Source organism: Diadema antillarum, unplaced genomic scaffold (genome assembly GCF_040938485.1).
Source record: "Diadema antillarum isolate AM-2024a unplaced genomic scaffold, OU_Dant_1.0 seq00000847_RagTag, whole genome shotgun sequence".
Taxonomy (NCBI): Eukaryota; Metazoa; Echinodermata; class Echinoidea; order Diadematoida; family Diadematidae; genus Diadema; species Diadema antillarum.
The window spans coordinates 849,845-857,712 of NW_027271721.1; positions in this window are offsets into that span (position 1 = coordinate 849,845).

The window sequence follows — 7,868 nt, forward strand, 5'->3', positions numbered from 1 at the left end:
ATCACCACCCCACTGCCTGACAACTTTCACCACATGATGCGCACTTCTCGCACAAAAGGGGGCGGAAGTCTGAGCTGGGTGAGCTGACACACACGCACAAAAATGCTCCCTAAATACATACGACAGACAGGTTGCGCTCTCGCGTCGACGTCGCGTGGGTGGTTATGTTTTACATACGCAGGAGCTGTGACCGGTCGTAGCTGTTGCGATTGTTGTTTCAGCGTTCATCGTTAATTACATCAGGTAAGCACAGTTACTTACATTTTGTACATTTGGTACGTACTTTTCAGATAATTTTTATGAATTTTAAGAGTGCAAGTTTTGAGCCGCGCTCTTCTTGCCAGCACAAGTGGTGGTTATTTTCCCGTGATCATCTAACGCGACTGACCATCCTTGGCCATGCAGAGCCCCCGGAAGATTCGGCGCAGGCTTGCTTGGGCTCCCGTATAAAGGGTTGGGTCGATGGTGCATGGTGGGTTGATCTCTCGTTCACACAATGTTTGCGGATTACCCCCTTGGCCTTGGCCTTGCCTTGGCCTTACCCTTGCCTTGGCTACACAATCATCATCATCTGCGTAGAGGAGAGGTATGCCGATCCTGTGATCTGCTAGCAAGGATTTCATTGTAACGTTGTATGAATGTTTATCTCAGACTCGGATCAAAATATACATTGTCTGAACATGATCTGATGTTTAATGACATCAAATCCTGATAATTTCTGTAAAATTGAATGAATGGATATACTTGGTATATTAAAATAAATTATGCATAGCCGTACCGTAGTCATTTACTTCCTACTGTAGTAACGTTACAGTAATCACCACTTGATCGGGTATTGTCTGGCAGAGCATTTCATACCCGATAAAGCGGAGTACCTGTTTAACCCAAAAGCATTTTATTTTTATTGATTTGAATTCATTCAAAGTAACACAGATCGTCCATAGATACCAATCACACACCGCTCTGCATCAGACACACACAGCACAGCATGGTACACATGTCGCTTTTATAATACAGCCACAGCTCATCTTTTCCCACAACAGCCTATATAAAAGTTATCGTCTGAAGCATAATTTTGCAAACAGTCTGCATGCAGTTCCAAGTCCTCATCAATACACGTACGCAATCTTCTATTCATTAGTCCTAAACGTGTGTCACTTGAAGCTATTCATATACCGCCCCGGTATGTTATGCATTGCAGCCAAATGCTGGAACAAATTCTGCTGTGTCCATGTGTTTCATGATGACTTTAAAGGTTAGTTTTCAATCAACGGCCTGAAGACAAGTTAGAATCTCAGTGGAGTTTATAATTTATTAGTTTTTCTTGAGAGCTAGCTCTACAAAGACAATTGTATACCGGTACTGATTAGTGCATCACTGTGTGTGTGTGTTGATAGTATAATTGTATACTGGTAGTGTGTGGTGCTAATGCAAGGGTTCGTACATGACATGTAAATGCATGTACTTGTACCAGTGATATTGGTCATACATTGCACATTTAACACGTTAAGATGTCAACCTAAGCTCTGTAATGACTTTCAGCACCTCATAGTTTCTTCATAATTTATGTTTACAAAAAAATTACAGGCTTTCTGCCATAAACTATGGAAATAAATCAGGTTAATGTGGAAAATTCCTATGGTCTGTTTTTAAATCCAGAATGCCAATCCAATTATCCAGCAAATTAACAAATTGGAAACTGCCTTTCAGCTTCTAAATCAATAAAAGCGGAGTACCCGATTAAGCGGAGAGTACTGTACTAATCCTAGTCCTTGGATCGGTGTAAGATGTCATTATTGAATATTTTCACCCCCCCCCCCCACATAGTTCTACAAGATGTTGTTTTAATATACATCAAGGCTATCTCTCATACAAATTGGGGGTAAAAGTCCCCATATGTTGCTTTAGAAGTTACTAGAAGAGCTTGGTGCCAAGTAGTATCAATTAGCATCGTCCATGTGGCAAGGACTCACAGTCACAGAGGTATAGCAGAGACTCCAACTCTCCCGTTTTCGACGGGAGATCTCCCGCCGAAAACCCATTTTTGCAAAATCTCCCGTTCTCCCGCTTGAGATTTAATTTCTCCCGCACTGGCTCTGTGTCTCCCGTTGGAAAGGATTTCTTACTTACGGTATTGCTATTGTATGTTGACAAAATAAGCCTTAGATAGTACCAGAGAGCATCTAGAACCCTATAGGAACTTCGCCATTCGCACACATCAACTTGGAGTCTCCCGTTTGCTAGGGGTTTCAGGCGGGAGAATCTCCGGATCAGAAGGTGCTTTGGGTTGGAGTCTCTGGTATAGTAGTGTGATTCACTGACATTCAAATCATTGTCATAACATTTTAATCAATTATGTCACTGTGATAGTGGAAATCTTATATTCTAAATGATATTACTGTATTTGTTGATGTGACCTCTAAGCTGAGAGTGTATTAGCCATCGTAGGCCCATCGTTAGCGGTAAGCAGAATCAAAAGTGTTGTCATATAATGTACAATGTACCTCCGGTATTTTATAAGACTAAACTTGTGTTGCATTTTTATGGAAAAAGGTGTTAAAAAAGCTAATGAAAAAAAAAAGATAATCGTGTTTTATGGTACTCTGTATAGTGCCATTGTGGATGAAATTCAACTTCTGCTGGATTGTTTGAATAAACATAACACCCAAGTACATCTGCCATATTGAGATTCCTATTTCACTGGATATCATCGGTACAATAGTCAGTCAAACCTGCTGTAGCACTCTAGCAACCATTTGTCTGTAACGTCCACCTGCACATGTTATCGTAGCAGCTGTCTGGAAAAAAAAAAATTGTCCCCTGCAAAGAAATTGTGGAGAAATTGTGGAGAATCTTTGCGTAGCAACCACATGCCTTTAGAAAGTGACTAGCGACCACAGATTTGGTTTTAATAATCGCTGGATGAAATGTGCACAATGACTGCTCAGCAGCTCATGGTGGCAGGAGCGACCAGTTTACTAGAGTGACTAGTTTGGTAGCATTGTTGACTCTTGCATCAAACAAGTGCTGCTGAAACTTGTTTACTGCTATTTAGGCAATCAGTGAATTTTTGATGGGATGGGTTGATTAGGGAATTCAAGTGAATATATTGAATAGATGCACACATTGTGGCATCTAGATGTAATCATGTGGAACATTGAAAATGTCTATCGCAATCGTAATGACATCAAACATGTCTACTACAACCACCTGTCTCTATAGACCACATTTCCTGTTTCTTGTGAGCAGTCATTGTAGACAGGTCTACTCTGCTCAGAAGTGTGAAACATAGTGAATTTTTCAGCTCAAATTTAAACTTTGGTAGTAGGTGCCAGAAAATCATGGAAAGTACGAGTCCTCTGTTTAGTTAAACTTGTACATGTATGTATTTAGTACAGTGTGTATCATTTGCTATTCAATTACTTGACATGGATTAAAATAATCCCTGAATTTCAGTGTGGCAAGAGAATCATATACATTGTATACCAAATCGCTTTGTGCTATAACAGGCTCGGCGATATGGTGCAATTAACTCGCCAAAAGCTTTCCCCTGCTGCCTAATTTGCATTTATAAAGTAAACAAAGTGTTCATGCAAAACCGCTGGGGAAATGTTGCAGGACATTCACAATATCTTGCCGTAGAAGCCATCAAATGGTCAAATCCATGTACAGCAAATTGAAGGAGAAACTATTCTCTAACTTGCTATGTTACTTATTTTGGGTTTTATTGAGGACAAACCTGTGAAAATAGCAGTGAAACTCTACTTCCGAAAAAGAATATTTGGTCTTTGAAAAAGCATTATTTCTCACCTATTTTTTATTGCCAAAGAATGAAACTTCAGGATATGGCTTTTGGTAGTACAGTATTTCCATACCCTGTTCCAAATATCTTTTTTGTAATATTTGTCGCACGGTTATGTCGGGGAAAAATGAAGACCACCGTCATTTGTGGCCCATCATAAAATCTATAGCGTAAGCGTTATGCAGTCCGATGCATTGGTTTCCGTGCTGCATCCAACTGTTGAAGCACATTGCAGGATTTGTGCTGTCTGCCCTGTCAACCGAACAGTGAGACCGAACCATGTCGCTGAACCTAACACCGCTGATTGGCTAGGCATATACTGACCAGTAGATAACACATGTGCAGAAGAATGATCTAGTTGTTCATGTCCAGTATTTTCTCATGAACTTTGTTGTCTATTTGCTCTGATTTTGACCTACAATGTAACTACTAATTGCGCAAACATGAAACTTCACAGATAGTGAGTATGGGGTATGCGCCATTTACAGACTAGCAATATCAATGTCAATCAAATGCATATTCACGCTGTTGCAGACTTGTGTTGGGAAATAATCCTAACTATTTCCCATGATTGACTCAAACAGAAACATACAAATATTTCAAAAGATACATTATTAGCATTTTTGCCCCAAATTCATATGGGGATGATATGTCCAGATACTAGATATATTATATGTGAAGTTTTAAGAGATTTGGTGGTAAAATAAGGGAGATACGAGGAGGTGAACTTTCGCGATTTTTTGTCCTTCGCTTTGCACAGTGCTTCAATGACCGTTATGAATTGAAAAGCTTTCACCTCTTATCACAGAGTTAAATGCACCGTATTGCCGGGCCTGATAAACAGTGATTTCTAACCTAATGCGGTCCTTTTTACCTTGATAGTCAAATATTTTGACCATAGATGCTTAAGTATAATTCGGATGATAAGCAATCAAAGCAGTGGTACAGTGAAATTTTGATAGATAATTTATAAGTTTATGATCCAAAGGTATTTATGACAGATGTGAAGTATTTTATTCATTATGTGATGAGCAAGCAAGGTATAACTACGAGTTATTATAAATGTTTAGCAAAAAAGAAAAAGACAGAATGAAATTACTCATATGGGCAAAGAAATAATAAAATTACTCATATGGGCAAAGACAGTGTGTAGATTTTGTTTCATCTATAAAGCAACAAACCCTGAAAGGTCGAAACAGTCTTAAATACAAAATTGTATATTTTAGCCTTTGTTGACAATCATGAAATTGCATTGGGGGGGGGGGGGTGGTTGTTAAACATGTCAGGTCAAAATTTTATGGGAATTGGAATATGCAACCATTTAAAAATAAATGTAGCAATAACAGCTGAAAATCAATATTTTTACAAAAACGCATATCTATTTATATCGACACATGTACAGGGTATGAAATCCTCCCTTGCAAAGTGGCTTCTTAGTGCTCAATGCCACTTCTGACTTTTGTATGGGTGTTTATTGACTTGACTACTCACCATTCACTAACGAGGGGGCAGTTTTGCAAAACCAGTTCAAATCTTTTTTTTAGTAGAAACTCTAGATGCTGTGAAAGCAGACAGACAATATCGATACTGAAAGAGAAACTAACATTTTTTTCTTTTCTTCTTGTTATTGTTATTTTTTAACTGGGTCATGATCGTTTGCCAGTATCAGGATGTGGTTTTTTATTACAACAAGGCACACATTTCATGAAGTGACACACAATATACCGTCTTAAAGGTTGTCCCACCTTAAATATGTCTGATCAATCCATCAATTATTTGATGATAAATAGTGCTGGCCTGCATTTCAAGAAGGACATACTCATCAATTTGCAAAGCCATCGCTCATGCTGAGTTGGGCCCCAGTGGCATATTTGTAGGGTATGCTGTGGAAGTGGAACGTGCCAAGTCAAATCAACTTTCTACTCCCTCGCACAAAATGCTAAATGCTTGAATTTGGTGACAATTCACTCTTTTTAGGTAAGTAGAACAAACCCTAATATGATATCTTCAGATCATTTTGTTCACATTTCAATCTTCTTGAATTGATTTAGCAGCTTTGCCAACAGAGACCATCCGCAGGCATGTCAAATACACTGTAGTACTTAGTGCAGCATTGGAATGCCTGTTGTTTGTCTTTGAATTTGCAAGGCCTGAGTACAATGTATGACCTAGTATGGCTGGCTTCACATTGTATGCTGTTGAATTGTATTCAGTTGTGCTCTTTGTTGGCAAAAAACAAGTATTTGGTATCTAGACCATTCAGGGCCAAGGGTTTAAATCAAGGTTTGTTTAATCATCATACATGTGAGGAAAAAAATATCAAATTTACATTAAATTTACTTAATGGCATAGATATTTCAGTTTAAAATAGCTTCAAATTTTCGTTAGTATTAAGTCTACTTAACTACAGATATACCTCATATACGATTGTTCTGTCAATTCTCAATTACACCTTAAGAGAATTTATTCTGATTCACTTCTATTGCTCATTTGATATATAAGTCTCTTGTAGGAAAACTTTCTTGCGTGATAAGAATATAGGACCCTGTTTACAGTGTGAGGCTTGGCCGCGGCCGAGCCCTCCTTCATTTCAGTGTAAACGCGCAAAAGGCCAAATGCGAGGCCAAAATTGGCCGCGCATTTGGCCACGCTCTGGAGGTGGTCTCGGCCGAGCCGCGGCCGAGCCTGGCCTCTTCTTGGTGTAAACGCAAACTGGGCCAAATGCGCGGCCAATTTTAGTCTGGCTTCCAGACCCTCTGCCCATACTATTTCGCTATTCACGATATTAACCCCCTCAACGTCGAAAACTAGTATAGTTTAAGTTAGTTTTGTCCTGCAAAGAATTTTTCCTTCGGCAAAGGCCTTTGCCCGAACGGCGACAAAGTCGCCACGGAATCCAGTTGGCAAAGGGTCTGAAATCCAGGCTATACCAAATTGCGTTTGTTTACAAGCAGAGCACCACTACGACAAAATATTGAAAGGTTTGAATCAAAAGCGCGGCCGAGCCCACCAGTGTAAACGGACAAAATTGCGGGGCTCGGCCTCGCAATTGAGGTAGGGCTCGGCTGCGGCTCGGCCGCGGCTCGGCCCAGCCCCGAACTGTAAACGGGGTCTAGGTCCCAGAATTTTGTCACATGGGTAATAAGGTTGCACTGTAAAGCAAGTATAATCACAGCATGAAATTTTCACAAATTTTTCGCAGCATGAAATTTTGGTGAATTACGACTGGCATCCAATACATTTTAGTGTAGTCAAGAACTTTTGCATGCAATTTAATTTTGCAATCTTGGCTTTCATAAAATTCATGAAATTATAATGCATGCAAAAATTTATGGTTTTACAGTATGTATATAATTCCTATATACAATTGAAGGTTTCATTGAATTCTCATGGTGATGGTCTCAGGAACAGAGAGAGGTCGCATACAAATAAGTCCTTATAAATGTCACACTATAAACATTTCTGATTTTATTATTATGAATAGAAATTCATACACATGCATATGAACACTGTGATTTAATACTACAGCTTGTTAAAGGTAATGGAGCAGTGCTACAAACATACAATAGTGTACCACGTACAGGAGATATTATGAAACTATACGGGGGGAAAAAACCCAACAAACCTGTGAGAAAGACAGCTGCTACTGTATGATATGTTAAGCGACAGCTGCTTGCTTGTAGTACAAATTGGCAACAATGGCAAGCAAAAAAGTATGAAATCAATTATTAGTCCAGAATTAGAATCAGTTTTTGCCATTTCAGTGTACACATAATTCTGTCCAGATTACATGCGCATGGTACTTGCATATATATAGGAGGAGTACAGTGCTTGTAGATGAAACTATTGCGTGCAGCGTCGGGGTCACGATATTATTGATAGCTGGTCTGGATGCGGCTTATGCTGAATGTGGTGAAACCAGCATGAGTTCTAAGAAGCGGCTGTTGAGGTAATCTTGGCATAATCATTGTTCAGTTTAAGACTACTTGGCAAGAAAGATGATGAAAACATTTCTTCAGATTGAAGTGTGTTGTTCTGTACCTGCTGTAGATCTGTTAGATATTGT